Here is a 19,649-nt window from a genome sequence, read left to right on the forward strand (position 1 = left end):
TTAAGGATTGACATACTAAAACAACTTCACGGTCCAGCAGCAACAGAATTCGTGCTTCTTTACCTTATTTGTAAATCTGAGGAAGTTACGTTTGTACTGGGTTTGTTTTACAAAAAACTGTGAACATATTGCTGCACTTCTTTAGGTATCTTGGTTGACTATGGGGTGAAGGCCACTGAATGTTAATGAAATATCTTGCGATTGTACACGTTGGAGGAGGGGGTGGAGGTGCGGGACAGAAGAAGAGGCAAAAGAGAGATACTTGTTTTATCAAATAAAATTTTTTTATCTTATAAATTTTCTCCTTTCAGTTGCAAGAGGGGAATATTTATCTTTTCTAATGTGTATGTTTGAAAAAGTTTAAGCTCAGCAGTATTTTCGATGTATGAAGCTATTTCGTTTCCTGTTTAGAATTCCTTTCGTTGAAAACGACTGTAATCTAATGACTGGCAACAGTTCGACATTTACACATGTAAATTAGTTCACATTTCCAGTGACGATGTCAAACGAAAATAAATAAAAGAAACGAGTTAATTGTAAGGGGGTTGGGGTAAGTTTCGATAGCAAAATGGATCAAGTAAATATAGTTACTTGAATGTAAAATTTCCGAAGCTTGCAATGGGGCAAACCATCTTCTCATATTGATCTACGTTTGTTTCGACAGGATTCAGTAATACAGAACTATGATCTTCATTTGTAGCTTTACGATAGTAAGAAAATCTTTCATCTAAATAAAACTGCAGAATCAAAAACAATACCAAACATTTTGTCCAAAAATAAGAGATTTATAGTGATAAGCACGCCCAGGCGTTTCTGACTGCAACAGACCTGGCGTTCGCCGTGCCTAGCTGACGTGACGTCACCAACAAGCGCCGAGGCCTTCCTTTGAGTCGGTGTTGACCGAAGGCGGTTGCGGCCGCACCGACGCAGCGGAGGAGACGACGACGTCGGCGACGACGACGGGTGCCGACCAGCCCGGCACAGCTGAGGGACAGCGAAGAGGCAGCTTCCTCCGCCAAGAGTTGGGACGACCGCCCGGAGGCGGAAATTCGGGATGCAGCCCTCGCCCCTGAGAAGAGCAGCGGCGTCGACAACAGCACCACTGTGGAGGAGGCCGCAGCAGCCCTCAAAGCCGTCATGGCGGCAGAGAGACTTCGCAGCTGCCTTAGCTACAGAGAAGGAAGAGCCTTCTAACAGCCGTGTACCGCAAGTCTCTAGAGGAACGGAAGGTTCCAAATGATTGGAAAAGAGCACAGGTAGTCCCAGTCGTCAAGAAGGGTCGTCGACCAGATGCGCAAAGCTATAGACCTATATCTCTGACGTCGATCTGTTGTAGAATTTTAGAACATGTTTTTTGCTCGCGTATTATGTCGTGTCTGGAAACTCAGAATCTACTCTGTAGGAATCAACATGGATTGCGGAAACAGCGATCGTGTGAGACCCAACTCGCTTTATTTGTTCATGAGACCCAGAAAATATTAGATACGGGCTCCCGGGTAGATGCTTTTTTCCTTGACTTCCGGAAGGCGTTCGATACAGTTCCGCACTGTCGCCTGATAAACAAAGTAAGAGCCTACGGAATATCAGACCAGCTGTGTGGCTGGATTGCAGAGTTTTTAGCAAACAGAACACAGCATGTTGTTGTCAATGGAGAGACGTCTACAGACGTTAAAGTAACCTCTGGCGTGCCACAGGGGAGTGTTATGGGACCATTGCTTTTCACAATATATATAAATGACCTAGTAGATAGTGTCGGAAGTTCCATGCGGCTTTTCGCGGATGATGCTCTAGTATAGAGAGAAGCTGCAGCATTAGAAAATTGTATCGAAATGCAGGAAGATCTGCAGCGGATAGGCCCTTGGCGCAGGGAGTGGCAACTGACCCTTAACATAGACAAATGTAATGTATTGCGAATACATAGAAAGAAGGATCCTTTATTGTATGATTATATGATAGCGGAACAAACACTGGTAGCAGTTACTTCTGTAAAATATCTGGGAGTATGCGTGCGGAACGATTTGAAGTGGAATGATCGTATAAAATTAATTGTTGGTAAGGCGGGTACCAGGTTGAGATTCATTGGGAGAGTCCTTAGAAAATGTAGTCCATCAACAAAGGAGGTGGCTTACAAAACACTCGCTCGACCTATGCTTGAGTATCGCTCATCAGTGTGGGATCCGTACCAGATCAGGTTGACGAAGGAGATAGAGAAGATCCAAAGAAGAGCGGCGCGTTTCGTCACAGGGTTATTTGGTAAGCGTGACAGCGTTACGGAGATGTTTAGCAAACTCAAGTGGCAGACTCTGCAAGAGAGGCGCTCTGCATCGCGGTGTAGCTTGATCGCCAGGTTTCGAGAGGGTGCGTTTCTGGATGAGGTATCGAATATATTGCTTCCTCCTACTTATACCTGCCGAGGAGATCACGAATGTAAGATTAGAGAGATTCGAGCGCGCACGGATGCTTTCCGGCAGTCGTTCTTCCCGCGAACCATACGCGACTGGAACAGAAAACGGAGGTAATGACAGTGGAACGTAAAGAGCCCTCCGCCACACACCGTTGGGTAGATTGCGGAGTGTAAATGTAGATGTAGACGTAGATCTGCATGCAGTCCTTGCCCAAGGCCTCCGGGCATCAGAAGGGGTTCGTAGCCTTACGAACTCTCCTGCAAACTCCCAGAAGGGCGTTCGGGTGCCTGCCCCGCGGGCCGCCCCAGCAGCGCCGCAGAGGAAGGGTGCAAAGAAGACAACCTCCGCCCCAACGGTATCAGCGGCGATGCCGTCCGACGTGTAGGCAGCCCCCGCAACGGACCGAGAAATCAAAGGGGCAGCATACATCGCGCATGCGCGAGAGAACGGCATGCAGTTCTCCGATGACACGACGCAGTACGCCGAGCAAGCGGAGCTGTTCGAGCAGTAGCAGCGGCAGAACTGCGCCACGCAGTAGCAGGGGACGCCGACCGACGGCGAACTGCCGCCGTTCAGCACCAGCCTGATGAAGCTGTGCCAAGTCACTGACGACACGGCACATCAGAGGGCGCAAGGCAACGCACTGCGTTGTCGCACCGGACTCCTTTTACACTACTGGCCATTAAAATCGCTAAACCACGGAGATGACGCGCTACAGACGCGAAATTTAACCGACAGGAAGATGATGCTGTGATATGCAAATGGTTAGCTTTTCAGAGCATTCACACAAGGTTGGCGCCGGTGGCGACACCTACAACGTGCTGACATGAGGAAAGTTTCCAACCGATTTCTCATACACAAACAGTAGTTTACCGGCGTTGCCTGGTCAAACGATGTTGTGATACCTCGTGTAAGGAGGAGAAATACGTACCATCACGTTTCCGAATTTGATAAAAATCGGATTGTAGCCTATCGCTATTGCGGTTTATCGTATCGCTACATTGCTGTTCGCGTTTGTCGAGATCCAGTGACTGTTAGCAGAATATGGAATCGGTGGGTTCAGGAGGGCAACACGGAACGCCGTTCTGGATCCCAACGGCCTCGTATCACTAGCAGTCGAGATGATAGGCATCTTATCCGTATGGCTGTAACGGATCGTGAAGCCAGGTCTCGATCCCTGAGTCAACAGATGCGGACGTTTGCAAGACAACGACCATCTGCACGAACAGTTCGACGACGTTTGCATCAGCATGGATTATCAGCTCGGAGACCATGGCTGCGGTTACCCTTGACGCTGCATCACAGACAGGAGCGCCTGCGATGCTGTACCTAACGACGAACCTGGGTGCGTGAATTGCAAAATGTCATTTTTTCGAATGAATCCAGGTTCTGTTTACAGCATCATGATGGTCGCATCCGTGTTTGGCGACATCGCGGTGAGCATACATTGGAAGCGTGTATTCGTCATCGCCATACTGGCGTATCACCCGGCGTGATGGTATGGGGTGCCATTGGTTACATGTCTCGGTCACCTCATGTCCGCATTGACGGCACTTTGAACAGTGGACGTTACATTTCAGATGTATTACGACCCGTGGCTCTACCCTTCATTCGAACCCTGCGAAACCCTACATTTCAGCAGGATAATGCACGACCGCATGTTGCAGGTCCTGTACGGGCCATTCTGGATACAGAAAATGTTCGACTGCTGCCCTGGCCAGCACATTCTCCAGGTCTCTCACCAACTGAAAACGTCTAGTCGGTGGTGGCCGAGCAACTGGCTCGTCACAATACGCCAGTCACAACTCTTGATGAACTGTGGTATCGTGTTGAAGCTGCATGGGCAGCTGTATCTGTACACGCCATCCAAGCTCTGTTTGACTCAATGCCCAGGAGTATCAAGGCCGTTATTACGGCCAGAGATGGTTCTTCTGGGTACTGATTTCTCAGGATTTATGCACCCAAATTGCATGGAAAATGTAATCACATGTCAGTTCTATTATAATATATTTGTCCAATAACTACCAGTTTATCATCTGCATTTCTTCTTGGTGTAGCAATGTTAATGGCCAGTAGTGTATTATAACCACCGTGGCACTGACACTGTATCTTCTTCCACGATACCCGCTTTTAACATAACCTACCTTTGCATGAACTGTCGCAGTCAGAAAGACATCCGCTACTGCTCCTACCACCCGCCCTAACTATCGCAGAGTTTTTTTTTCCCCTTGGCGCTTGCCTTGTCCCTTTTTTCCCTCTACCCTTCAAATCGCTACCCTTCGTTCGACTTTCGACCCAGTATATCTCCAGATGAGCGCGTATTGATGGTTAACCTTAACCAGACGTACGCAAACATCGCAGTACCCACATCCTGCGACACCTCACTTTAGTGAAAACTAATCCTTGTGCAGAGATTACAGCAGACCTTTTGAGCTGGCCATCAAGCCGGTGTGGGCGTGGAGGGGCTCCACCTCTCTACAAAACTATTAAAATTCCAACCCTCGTAATTGTACAACAGATATTTCAGGAGATACGAAACACTCAGATGCGTCGAAAACTGCCGCATCATGCGTGGCGGTTTAATTTATTACTTCTTTACTACTAATTCTATTCGCAACACAGTTCCTAGACAAAATTCACATACAGTACTGAATATATTCACAAAATTATACCATGTGAGACTCATAATTCGGGAGGTGTGACGTCATAAACTTTTAGCTGCGTGAAAACGAAACTGCAGGCCGAAATTTGCTAGAGATGCAGGAGAAATGTGTTTACAAATATGTATCGAATACGTTAAATATACGTGAAATATACGTGTCATATGCGTATGCCGGCAAAGCCACAGGTAAAACACTGCTTTGAAGCCCCTGAATCGATTTTCACCAAACTTGGCACACGTAAACACTTACTAACTGTTGGTGGAAGAAGCAGCAACGTCCTATTGGGATGGGGGTGATGAGGTAGAGAGAGAAGGCGGGAGGATGGATAGGTATACAGAGAGGGTTAAGAAGGAGAAGGACAGATGGAAGGGAAGGAGGAAATAGACAGATAAAGATAAGAGCAGAAGACAAAAAGAGAGTGCAGTGAGGAGAAGGTGGACAGACAAAGGAAAGAAGAGGAAATTGACAGAAGGAGGGAAATGCAGAAGCAGGAAATGGACTTTGAGGGGGTGAGCAGGAGATAAAGGGGAAGGAGGAAATGGACCTATAGTGGTAAGGGGAAGATAGAGGGGGAGCAGGAGGTGGACAGAGGTGAAGAGCAGATGAACAGGGAGGGGAAGGAGCAGACAGACTGAGACAGGAAAGATGGAGAGACAGAGAGAGACAGAGGGGAGGAAGAGATGGACAGAGAAAGGGGAAGGAGATGGAGAGAGAGAGGGGAGGCGGAAATTGACAGAGAGAGGGGATAGGAGATGAACAGAGAGAGGGATCAGGAGGAGCTTGACTGAGAGAGTTGGGGTGGATGAGACGGACTAGTAGACGTTTGGAATAAAAGTATATCGTGGCAATGTCGGATACTCGGCTGGTTGATGAATATTTGCCGATGTAGATGGCACAGCTGAACAACAGTAGTCTCCGTGGCGCAGAGTATGTGATTTGAGCTAATTCAAAGCACAATGGTCTGTCATTCATTCTGTGAGTATTTTGATAACCTGGATGACAATGAAGTGAGGTGCAAAATGTGTTAAAAATATTTGAAGTTTTCGGGAAACGCCTCAAACATGAACAACTATTTAAGCAAACGCTTCATAACAACAGGAGGGTAAAACTATAATATTTACCGCACTTAATAAGATAATAAGACAGTGAATAGAGCGTCCCAAAACAATCACTGTTTGATTTAATTCTCGTGCATGGTGCGCAGAATAAAACTGACCCTGAAAATACATTCATGTTCAGAAAAACGACTAGACACAGGACCTCCACATTCACATAGTGAGCACAGGGTCCGCCATGGGCCCTGATAACTTGTTCCATGCATGATGGCTTGACGCGTATAAGGCGCAAATGTCGTCGCGTTGTATAGCCACCCAGGCTGCATTCAGCTGGTTCCAAAATTCATCTGTGGTGGTTGGTATTGGGTCACCTGCACCTGTTGTTTCACCATATCCTACACATATTTGTGTGTTGATCTGGCGGGTCAGGGCAAAAGGCTGACATCCTGTGACACCAAGAAGGCACGTGTTCTTCCAGCAACATGTAGTCGTGCATTGTCTTGCTGAAATATGGTGTCTGGGATGTTGTACAGAAAGGGTAGGGCTACGGGTTGCAGGATGTCATTCAGGTAGGTTAAACTGGTCACAGCGCTCTGGACACGCACCATCTGTGATTTGTAGCTATACCCAATAGCACCCTACACGATAAGCCATTGAGTTGGCGCTGTATGTTTTGTGCGAGTACAATCATTGTGGTGCCCCTACCTCATTCTGCAGCGAACCAAAATGCAGCTATCATTTTCTAACAAACAGAACCTGGATTCTTCCGTAATCATTGTCTGATGCCATTCCTGCCCCGGTGACGTTTTCCATACACCATTGCCGTCCAGCACGTTTCTGCGCATTCATCAAAGGCAGGCGGAGAATTGGACGGCTTGCACGGAACCCATGCTGCAATAAACGACGTGTTACAGTGTTTCACTGTTGCACCAGAGCCGAGGAGGACGCAGATCTGTTCTGCCATGCTATTTTGATGGGGAGTCGATCATCTCCGGGGGTGGTCTGTGTGGTGCGACCTGACCCATCTCGCCGTGCTCTGCGGCCTTTCGTGAACCATTCTGTACACACCCGTAGCACTGCCGAAACACTATGTCCCACACGAGCAGCAATTTCCCGGATGGATGCATCACATTCTTTCATGTCAATAATGCGCCCTCTTTCATGGTCACTGATTTGACGGTAGTGTTCGCGCTTACGTCTGCGAGGCATCCTGCACGTCTGCTCAAGTCACAATGATGTCACAATGATCCATTACCTTTCGTTTGTAGCGACAACGAGAGCCACAGGAACATTTTTGCGGCAGATGGCGTTGCGCCGCGATATCAGTGTTGACCTTGAACCCGCGGGGTGACATGTCCTGTGAATGTGAACATCGTATCTCCAGTCGTTCAAGGTGTTCTGTTGCTTCTGAACATGAGTGTATTTAGAAGATTGGCGCGGAATTTAGTCTTGTTACTGAACAGGAGACCTGCCCATCACAGAAAACGATGGAAACCGCGATTTCGATGCACCAATCGGGTGCTGTCACATGTATGCGCATGCGCATGCACTGTCCCGAGTACTTCACTGGGTCATTAAGTTTGTGTGAGTGAGAAGAACAGACATGTTTAGTGACTAGTTGAATGCAACACAAAATGGTGTTTACGATAAAACAGCGAGCCTTCGTTGTCGAGTGTTATGCGAGGCACAATCCGTGGGAAACGAGTGCAGATCTGTTTGCGCAAGGGTTTAAGACTGGAAGTGTTCAAAATGGTTCAAATGGCTCTGAGCACTATGCGACTTAACTTCTGAGGTCATCAGTCGCCTAGAGCTTAGAACTAATTAAACCTAACTAACCTAAGGACAGCACACACATCCATGCCCGAGGCAGGATTCGAACCTGCGACCGTAGCGGTCGCTCGGTTCCAGACTGAAGCGCCTAGAACCGCACGGCCACTCTGGCCGGCACTGGAAGTGTTCTGACGAAAAGTCTGCAATGAAAAACTTGATGGCAAATGGCGCAAAACGGGCTCCGTACCGAACAAAAACGTAAAACTGAAGAGTGTTGCAGTAACAGGAAACACTGATCGAATGAAGGAAAACCTAGAAAAAGTCCAATGAAATCCAATCGCCGTTTATCTGTTCAGGTGGGCATTAAGAGATGGTTGTGCTGAAACATTATTAGAAGGGACGTGCATCTATATCCTTACAATTTCACTCTTGTGCGAGTGTTAAAGCGTCGAGACCAACTTTCACGCGTTGAGTTCTGTAAGCGGTTTCTGAGTGAAGTAGAATCAGGACTTCTGGATTCCTAATTTTTCATTTCTTCAGATAAGGTCTGGATGAGCCTGTCAGGTTATGTGAACTCACAAAATACATCTACATTTACATAGATACTCTGCAAGACACAGTACGGTGCGTTCCACTGCTAGTCCTATCCTTTCCTGTTCCACTCGCAAATAGAGCGAGGGAAAAACGACTATCTATATGCTCCGTATGACTCCTAATTTCTCGTATCTTATCTTCGTGGTCCTTACGCGCAATGTACGTCGTCGGCAGTAGAATCGTTTGGCAGTCAGCTGCAAATGCTGGTTCTCTAAATTTTCACAATAGTGTTTCTCGAAAAGAACGTCGCCCTCCCTCCACGGGTTCCCATTTGAGTTCCAGAAGCTTCTTCGTAACACTCACGTGTTGTTCGAGCCTACCGGTAACAAATGTAGCAGTCCGTCTCCGACCTGCTTAAATGTCTTCCTTCAGTCTGGGGCTGGTACGGATCCAAAACACTCGAGCAGTGCTCAAGAATGTGTCGCACTGGTATTCTATATGCGGCCTTCTTTACAGATGAACCGCACGGTCCTAAAATTGTCCCGATAAACGAAAACCGACCATTCGCCTTCCCTACCACAGTCCCCACAGGCTCGTTCCATGTCATATCGCTTTGCAACGTTACGCCCAGATATTTAAACGACTTGAATGTGTCAAGAAGGACACTAGTAATACTGTACCTTAAGGGAAAGTTTACTATCTTTTGGTTCAAAATATCGACTTTTAATAGCATTTTTGGATCCATAAAAGTGTTAAGAATACACCCCTAAAACGGTTTTTCCGAATACGGAACGGAAATGTTTCTTTTTCGTGTTTGAATAAAAAAATGCACCTGCCTGAAATCGGCCTTTTTCACGCACCAGTTTTTTTCTTTCGGAGGACGAGTTATTGTACCGGTGCTTGGCAGGAAACACAAAATTCAAATGAAAGTTTGAACGAGTGTGTTTGGAAGTTAACCCCCAAGCATTTGCATTCTGTGAGACCTAAGTTTCTCCTGGCGTGTACAACTTTCAAATAACTTCCGGGAATTCAGCCAGGTGACACTTTCTGCGACCGTCGATATTTCGGCGGGAGAACACTCAGCCATTATCAAGGCAAACTGCAACGGACAGGCGACGTACATGCAAATTTAAATCTCGGTTCTCGGACTGAAGCAGGAAAGATAACACACACTCAATACTAGTGCCACCAAAGATGACCAAAGTCAGAGCTATCGATAATGAGACTACGGATTCGCAGGTGAGGTAGTATTGACTCTGCCCCTCTGTTTTTTGACAAGGGAGAGAGCCGGATTCCAAACAGAGTTTAAACAGAATCCGCCATCCCTGTTAACGAGGATGCTCGCTAATTTAATCTCAACTGCCTCCTTAATAACACTGTCCCGATAGCTGGACGTGCATGCCAATATCTCGGTATTATTATACAACATGGGGTGACCAGTATCCAAGCAATGTTCGCCAATAGCAGATCTGCTTGGCTGCTGTAATCGTGTGTGCCGTTTATGCTCAGTACATCGGTCCTCCACGGTCCTGATAGTTTGGCCAACATATGCCACGCCGCAGCTGCAAGGTATACGATATACACCCGCCTTACGCAGTCCGAGATCATCCTTAAAGCAACTCAAAAGCGCTCTAATTTTAGATGGAGGTCGGAAAACACATTTCACATCGTATTTCCGTAAAATACGACCTATCTTGTTGGACGTGTTTCCTACGTAAGGCAAAAAGGCAGTAGACTTAGGTGTTGACTCAGAATTATCATGTCACCCGATATACAATTGGTCGATAGCGCAACGCACGTTCAGTCTATCTATCACAATAACCATTTTGACGAAATGTAACTTCAAGATGGGACAGCTCAGTTGTCAAAGTCTCAGCGTCAGAAACGACATGTGCCCTGTGTACCAAGGTACGAAGTACCCCTTCACGCTGAGCCGGATGGTGACAGCTATTAGCCTGTAAGTACAAGTCGGTGTGAGTACGTTTCCTATAGACTGCATGTCCCCATGATCCATCATCCTTCCTCCTAACCAACACGTCAAGAAAGGGAAGGCAACCATCTTCGTCCACCTCCATCGTAAAACGAATGTTCGGGTGGCTCGAGTTTAGATGTTCAAGAAAGACATTCAAATTATCCCTGCCATGAGGCCAAACAACGAAGGTATCGTAAACGTATCTAAAGAAACAGGCGGGTTTCAAAGGCGCCGACTCCAATGCACGTTCCTCGAAGTCTTCCATAAACAAATTTGCGATCACAGGAGACAACGGACTACCCATCGCAACTCCATCTGCCTGCTCGTAATACTGATCATTAAATAAAAAGTAAGTGGATGTCAACACATGCCGAAAGAGATTAGTTAATCCACCACCAAACCTGACCTCAATTAACCGCAACGAATCAGACAGAGGAACACGAATGAAGAGAGAGAGACCACATCGAAACTCACTATAGTGAGTAATATCGGCGCTCCGACATATCGTGTAGCCAAGCATCTTGCTTCTCTGTTGAGTCCACAAGTAGGTCGGTGTGAACATCATATCAGGAACTCAGCTGATTTTTTACGTCGTTTGGAGGGACTGTGGTTGAATGACTCTGATATTTTAGTGAGTTTCGATGTGGTCTCTCTCTTGAGCTGACGAAAAGTCCACAGATTGAATTCCTTTGAGACAAGAGATTTCACTCTTGAGAAATAACTGGCTTTGGCTTCTTATTTTCGCGATGGCGAAAGTTTGGTATACCTTAGATGCGCACTGGGCAATCGAACTCCTTTATTAAGCGACGAACAGGTTCTAAGTAATCACTAAAATTCGTAGTTATCTCGATGAGGTAGCCGCAATGGGGGCTAAGCAGGTATAGCCCAAGTCGGTTACTTTCGTTCATACAATAAGATTCACCCGCACTTCTACTTTAAAAGCTGTCAATAACATACCAAGGTAATTAATGGTAAATAAATGAGTGATTATTCTCACTTAAAGAAATTTACATTAATAAATGCGTCTTAAGATCATGGCTAGGAGGAGGGAAGGTAAAAAAGGAAGCGACAAGAAAAGTATTTCAAACAAAAGACGGATACTGCTTTACAAAGATAACTTCGTTAGTAAACCTGTTCTTCCAAACATAAACTACCACGACTTTACGTTTTATGTGTATGAGTCTTTTCTTCATGACAGACAGTATGCTTCGTAGTCAGACTATTTTATTTGCTGTAGAAGGGAAGTTTTTATTAAAACAGGAAAGAAAGAAAAATACGAATATGCCGTTATAATGTCCCATTTGATTAAGGCAAGGAAATGATCATATTTACTCGACGAAATCAAACTCAAAAGTCTTTCACTAATGCCAAATGTCCAGAAATCATAAATATTCAGTATCTTAAATACACCAAAAGTTCAAATAAGGATCTATTTGTGGACAAAAATTAAGTGTTGCTCTATTTCTTTATAAAACCTACGCATTGTACAAAAACATATAGATAAAAAATAATACTGTTCTTCATTATGCTGAGTTGTCAGATCGTTCAACAGCGTTTTAAAATTTTCAAGCGTCACATCAGTTAGGCAACTATTACAGATAATAGTTGTACACTACACTTAATTATTTTGATTATTCAACGCATGACACCAAAACAGCTGATGACTTGGTTACTGTTATAGTCCTTTCTTTAAAAAAATTAGATGGTAATTGATGGCTTATATCATTCATGAGAATTTTAAATGGGAGATTCAGTTGGATAAACTGGTGTGGGCGCTGCAGACGACGAACCAGGTGCGTAGGACTGCACACACGATGGTGTAATGTCTGAGGACCCACCATCGAAAGCCAGAACTATTCAGGAAGGTCTTCCCAGAATTAATGGACAGGTTACGTCGAGGACGTTCAGGACAAGTTTTCCACATTCGGTGGATTACATGAAAAATAGATGGACGCCTATTAGAGTAGATGCGCACACGAGATACCTGCTTGTGCGGTAAGAAAAATTTTATTTTAGTGTTGATTTACTTTTTTTCTCCTCATCCAATAGTATCCATTGTTACTTGCATTAGCATTTATTTACATAAAATTCTCATGAGTATAATTTGAGATCGAAATGTTATTGCGTGACCATGACAGCTTTTGCTTTGGCACAATTCATTTACGGAATAATATAGACAGTTTTTTTTTTAAATCGTCTTTATCAGTCAGTTACTAGTCTAGACATAACTAAACACAGATACAGTATACAGTGTTTCTGTGCATTGTATTGTCAGCTTTAAATAACTTCTTATTTGTCCATTTCATTGAACATTAAGAATGGTGGCCTCTAAACCGGAACATCGATCAGTTGAGTTTTACGCTACCACACCGGGCGACCTGCAGTTTGAATTGCGCCATGCTGTCACATTGATCGGTGCTTACACGTACATCGTTGATTTAGTGAACATCCAGGGCGTATGTGCCACCAGAGGTTTCACTGCCTTTGGCACTATTCTCTGGACGAAACGAAGACTTCTTTTGCGACTGGAAGTGTCGTTCGCCTCCGCAGCATCTCAGCACTGGTAAGGGAAATGTAATGTCATATTAGCGTAGTTTATTTAGAGGGCGACACTGTTATCTCGCACTACCATCTATCACTGTTTTACTTCTTATTCATCAAAAATAATTCTAGATGCACATGTCACAATTATCTGTTTAGACTGGATCAAATAGGTTTATTCTCTACTTCTTGCCTTACTTACAGAAACTTTAATCGCGTTTATGCCTTACTCATGAGTAGTTTAATTATTATTTAACTAATAATTCATCTGATGCTTTTACATGCCATTACAATTTTTTATGTATTTACAACTTTCCTTCTCTGTGTGGGTAGATCAACCGATTGATCGGAGTAGCAGACTAATATTTCGTGTATCGCTTCCACTCAGACGGGAACACGGCTTAACACATATAGTATCTTGTCAGCTGTACTTAACGAAGTAATATCACTCATTTATTCATTGAAAAGTGAATGCAACAAATTACTAACATGCGAAATGACTTTTGAGAAGCACCAATGTGTCCAGAAATCAGTCTCACCAGCGGAGACCGAAAAAAGAAAATTCCAACTGCGGATTTTACCGAAAGAAAAAAATGGAAATAAATTCTATTAAATTTAAGACTTGTAGATAGACTTCAATAGCACTCATCTACTTAAGTGTTCATGGAAACAAGTAGGAAATATTAGTATAAATATATTTTTTCTGTCATTTCAAATCCATTACTTTGGTTTTTCACTAAAGTATCAAATAATATTTTAATAACTACTCTATTGTGACACTACTTACTTTCTAACTACAAACATGTATATGCACTTTTACAAAATTTCATGGATATAAGAGATAAATCAAATATCATATGATATTCAAAATTCTGTATTTCCTTGAAAATCTTAATCAGAGGCATGTTCATAGCATACCAGACATCGTGTCATTATTTACTAATTATCAATAATTGATTACCTAGACAATGTATCTCTTTCAGTTCATGACATCATGTCATGGTCAAGATTTTTTGGTAGTATATTGTGCTCATACTATATGGTTTTATTTTTCTGGGAAGAGAACAGCTCATTTACAGTTATACTGATGACTGAAGTCTCTTTATTTCATTACTAGCACAAACGGTTTATTGTCGAAGTTCTTTACAAATACTTTTACAGTGGTTAAAGAAATAAATCCCCAGATAATGTACTATATTGAATTTCCTTAGTTAACTTACATCCACCGTCTTCAGTCCTTTACTCTTATGCTCATGAAGTGAAAAGTTCACTTTAATCTACAGAATACCAACAGAATATTTTTTCATAAAGTGCTTGAAAATTTACCAAGCAAGCTTCAGGCTAGAGCACAGATACTTATTCTGTTAGTCAGGACAGTTAAATTTCTGCTTTTATAGACGTTAGCCACAGCATCATTTATTCATACAGAACTCTTAGAATACTAATATTTATGCTTTAGCTAATATAGATGATACTATTCTTTCCCTTTCTTCTTATACTGTTTTACCATATACTTGTTCACAAAAATTCTTACACACCTCTTCACTTGCCCATCAATCAAATTCCATTCCTTACGGAAGATCGATTTCTTCGTCCCCTCCAAAAATTTCATACTTCCGACCAAACTGCATATAATTACTTACGTGGGTCGTATCAATTGACTCTTGATTCCCTTTTTTAAATCCATCCTAAAATTACAGTGGTTGTAATACCTGTATTAACTAACCACAAGTGCATACCTACTGAATGACAGCCACTGACAACTATGTATCCTAGTTAATTCTAAAACAGCATTAATATTCACGTAGTAAAACCATAACCAGAGTATCTCAGAGATAAAATAGGATGTTATTCAATTCTTAGCAGTGAGACTGCAATTGTTCGCTTTTATTTTACATTAATTCCATCATAGTTTGAATGTATTCAGTGGTCCCTAACTGAGCAAATAATAAAGATAATTCCTGAGCATGTTGTTTGCTTTCTACCTCTCAGTTGCTTACATGTACTTTGGGAAATGCACTACTCTTCTGATTTTTCTGAACGTTTGTGATAACGATCTGTTAATTCGTTTTGAATATGTTTTTAAGTCATCATTATATCTTAACAAGTTACCTGATGGATTGACGTTACCCCCAGTCAACCCAGTGTCACCATTGGGGACCTAAATGAGGCTGAATCTAATATGTTGACTTTACAGTCACAGGACGTACCTCGTCTGTGACCTTAACAACAATGACGCGGGATTCTGATTTGGCCACTGCATGTCAACATTGCGATCTGGCCGAGAATTCGTTTACTGGTAAGTGTCGTTTACCTATCAGGATGGCTGATTCCTTTGGGTAGAATGCCACTGGTTATTTGAGTTAACATGACCCACAATAAACCGTGACTGATGTTTCAGCACCGGAATGCCAATGATTATCACCGTTGTGGCTATTTCAGGGATGTTCTCCATTGCTGTGATAGCCAAGATGAAACCCATCATCAGTTCTTCATCTCTTTTTATGGTTCTGAGGACTACAGTTTACATATCCACCACCATCCGACATCTGAGAAGCCAGCCGTAGAGCAACTAAGCCAGAGGGAACATCAACTGGTCTCTCGTGACTGTTGCCGTACTGCTAGCATGGCGGCATGGCCATTATCATATTGATAATTAATACTGCTGTTGCTAGCTCTTACTCTTACGTCTTTGTTTCTCAAATCAGTTGAGTCTAACAGAGACAAGAAATACGCTAAATTTATCTTAGGGACTTGTACTAGCTTTTCTCTATGTTAATCGGCAATTTATCTTTCAGAAAGCGTAGTACATCTTTGTAGCATTCGACCTCATCCTAGAAGTGAGTTTCATTCAGATACTTCTCAAAGCACTGTCTTCAACTTCCTTGCTTGGTATTATATGGTCCAGGGTAGAACAGTTCTTTTTGTGATCTCTTCTGAATTCATTTAACCCATATTTTGACAAAAATGAATTTTCAAACATTTCTTAAGTGTGAGAATATTCTGGAGTTGCGGTTGTCCAGAGAGCTACCCCACCATGGACAAAACCCGTGTTAAATTGAATCTTTTGCTGGTCAGACCATGATTTGAAAACACGCCTTTAAAAGATTTAATAAAAATGACAGTATGTACACTTATCCTTTCTGGTGTGAATACCTGAAACTGATCGTGTCTGAGGAAGCTCTCTTCCAGTAAAACAGAAGAAAGAATAGGTTCTGCCCCCATTCTCCTAACTTCGCTGTTTTGTGGCAACTCGTTGCTACAATGTACTTAAGTTACAATGTACTAAAGTTGTCATATGTATATTCATTGGCCATTGGAATACGACAAACATCAGAAGTCTCGGCTACACGAGCTACATGGGATGTGCCATTCCTAACCTGTTTCTTTACCGCATTTAATTCCTTTTCCTAGTTATCCATCTTATTATTAAGGTGAGTTTCAATGTTTTCTTGTAATTTTTGCAAATCCTGTGTCCTTTCATCTTTAACAGCTTGTACTAAAGTGCTCTGTTCGGAAGATACCTCAGTAACAGTTTGCTGTACTACTTTCTTTGATTCTCTTTCTATTATTTTTGTAATTTAATAGTCCTTTTCCTTTAAAAATTCATCTGTTTTCTTTTATGACCAGAGGAGAGTTGTTCTGTTCGGGTTACTACCTGCTGAAGGGTGGATTCCAAAGTATCTTACTCTAGCTGTGCATCACTAATGTTTCCAGTTCACTCTTCTACAGAGTCAGGAATACCTCTGATAGCATTTTTTAAGCCTGAAGTTTGGTCACGTGACTTGCAAAGTCGGTTTTTAATTGCTCAGTTTGATTCCTGAGCTGGTCAGTTATTTGCGCAACCTGACTGTATAAACTATATTGCTGTTGCTTCACAGAAATAAAATCATTAGCCATACGTTCTTGCCTTTGATTCATACTGGACACATCATTAGTCAACTTACTAATATTACTATCCACAGCAACCAATTTCTGTTATATTTATGTAATGGCATCCGTTGCTGCATTAATGGGTTCAGCAATAGGTTCATTCATAGCCGGCGACGTAACTTCACTCATCGGAGCTATTATTTTATTTAAATTTGCAGCAGCGAATTCACCCTCTGGTATCTGATCAGACCCACTTCCTGGATTTTAAGGAGCCATCATACTGAATTGTCTTCTGCTGATTGTCATTTTAACGTGCAATATAGTTTTTCGAATCCACTGCTGCTCGTAATGCAGTGAATATACAAACAGCTCACAGATGGTATTTGTGCACAGCGCATCATCACAGATAAAAGATTCTTTCTTGAGAACAACTGTAGGTTACTACTGCAAGCTGCACGCACTCGACTGTTACATTGGCCATCTTGACAGCCTTTTACAAAATGTACAATAATTACGTAATATTTAGAAATTTTGCAAATTACTAATTTTTTCAAGCTATAGGCTCAAAACATTGATTTTACATAAAATGGAACTATTATTTACTATGGAATAAGTGATATATTGCCTTACCTTTTGTTGCAGTCGTCGTTAGCAATGACGTATTCATAAGAATTTACCAATTTCTGACTTCTTGCGATTTCACACATTTTCATTTGATTTTACCTCTTTTGAACAAATTTCTTTCATTTATAGCCTACATAAGGTTTTCAATCCTTCAAATAATCATAGATTAGTTGAAACTTGCTGGCAGATTAAAACTGTGTGCCAGACCGAGCCCATGAAAGGCAAAGGTCCCGAGTCCGAGTCTCGGTCCGACACATAGTTTTAACCTGCCAGTAAGTTTCACAATAGCACATACTTTGCTGCAGAGTGAAAATTTCATTCTGGACGCGTAGATTAGTTGTTTGACACCACACGTCTCTATTGTTGGCATATACAAAAAACAAAACAGTTATGAAACAGTCATATTTTGAAATAAACTTACACATACAACATAATAATGAACTATTTCAGCGGTCCTAGGAGCGGTCGCCAGTTAAACTCTCCCGTTGTAGCCTGTAAGTTGAGCTGAATAAAGGTCTACAGATTGAGTTCTTACAAGCCGCCGGAGTTCACTCTTTAGAAATAACTGGTTTGGCTGCCTATTTTCACTACCGTGAGAGATTGGAACATACGACGTGCTTCAGTATTATTTGCAGTGGGCAGTCGGACTTAGTTAATTGTCAGACAGGTTCTAAGTAATTACTTAAATTGATAGTTATCTCAGTGAGGTGACCACAATGTCGACTAAGCAGATATCGCCCAAGCCGGTTATTTCCGGTTATGTCCACTATAAAAGCTGCGAATAACATAACAAGGGTATTAGTGACACAAAAATGAGTGGTTATTCTCAGTTAAAGAAGCGTGCATTACTACATGCGTCTTAACAGATCATGCCTACGAAGAAGAAAGGTAAAGAAGGAAGTGACAAGAGAAGTATGTCAGATAAAGGATGGATATTACTTTTCAAGAATAACATAGCTACTAAACCTATTCCTCCAAACATAAGCATTAAGACTTTATATTTTAGATGTGTGAGTCTTTTCTTCATCACAAACAATATGCTTCACAGTCAGACCATTATACCTGCTATGTATATTTTTTTACTGAAACAGGAAAAAATTCTAATTTGTCCTTATAATAACATGTATGCTCAGAAATAATACACCGAACATAGTATTTCTATGAGGAAATGAGGACTTTGGCACATCTAGTCAAAAACGTTTAATTTGTTTACATTTCTGACGTCACAATGCTCAACCTCTTATCTGTGATGTCATATTGTGACGCCATTAAGATAACGGACGTCAGAAAATTGAAAAACTAAAGATGGGGGATGGCGGGAAATTTTTTAAAAAAATATTGATGGGACATGACAGTAAATTAAAAAATTAAAGTTGGCGGGTGGCAGGTCATTTAAAAATGAATGATGGCAGATTTAAAAACCAAAGATGGTGATGGTGGTAAATTTAAAAACATGCAAGATGGCACTGGTGAGAAATTCTTTTATCCTCCATTAAAAATGAAACAGACAACCATAGTGCTTAAAAACGCAAGATGGCGCTGGCGGGTTCATGCTGTTGATGTAACTGATAACGATTTTCAGGACTCCAAAGCTGATTGTTCTGCTGGTTCTTTGCCTACCTGATAAATGTAATTTTGCTTCATCAGGAAAAAATAGCTTGTGGCGAGCCACCTCTTGGTCAGGCACACTTTGTATTAGCCAGTTGCAGTACTGTCATAGAGCAACAGTTTCTCAGTTGATCAGTCGATGCATTATGCAAGGGGTGCTACTATCGATAGTGGTATGCTGCAGCTAATCGTGTCTCTTAAGCGTCGCTGGTTATCCGGAGCATTCGGGGCTGAGAGTGCCTATTCCGGCAGAAGGCACTGTGTAGCTGTTTCGTTCAACAACACCGAAGCGCTGCCGCTCACGCACCGTTACAGGAGGCAAGGACAGTCGTCGTTCAGGTATCACAAGCAAAGGTCGTATACAGTCGAGTCGCACCAAAACTATAAGTACAGTTTGCAGATGTTGATAAAATATTCGCTTGGAAGTTGATATTGCGGAAGATGCACGTGAGTATTCGCGAAATTCGTAGTGAACATATCACTATCGCCAATCTTTGTCGGTAGCAACAGTTGGCGAACTTTTTATTATCTGAACAATTATTAAATTATTTTGACAATAACAGATAGCTATAGTTTGAACTAAAGAAATGTTCGATAAATACTG

The sequence above is a fragment of the Schistocerca serialis genome, chromosome 5 (genome assembly GCF_023864345.2).
Source record: "Schistocerca serialis cubense isolate TAMUIC-IGC-003099 chromosome 5, iqSchSeri2.2, whole genome shotgun sequence".
Lineage (NCBI taxonomy): Eukaryota > Metazoa > Arthropoda > Insecta > Orthoptera > Acrididae > Schistocerca > Schistocerca serialis.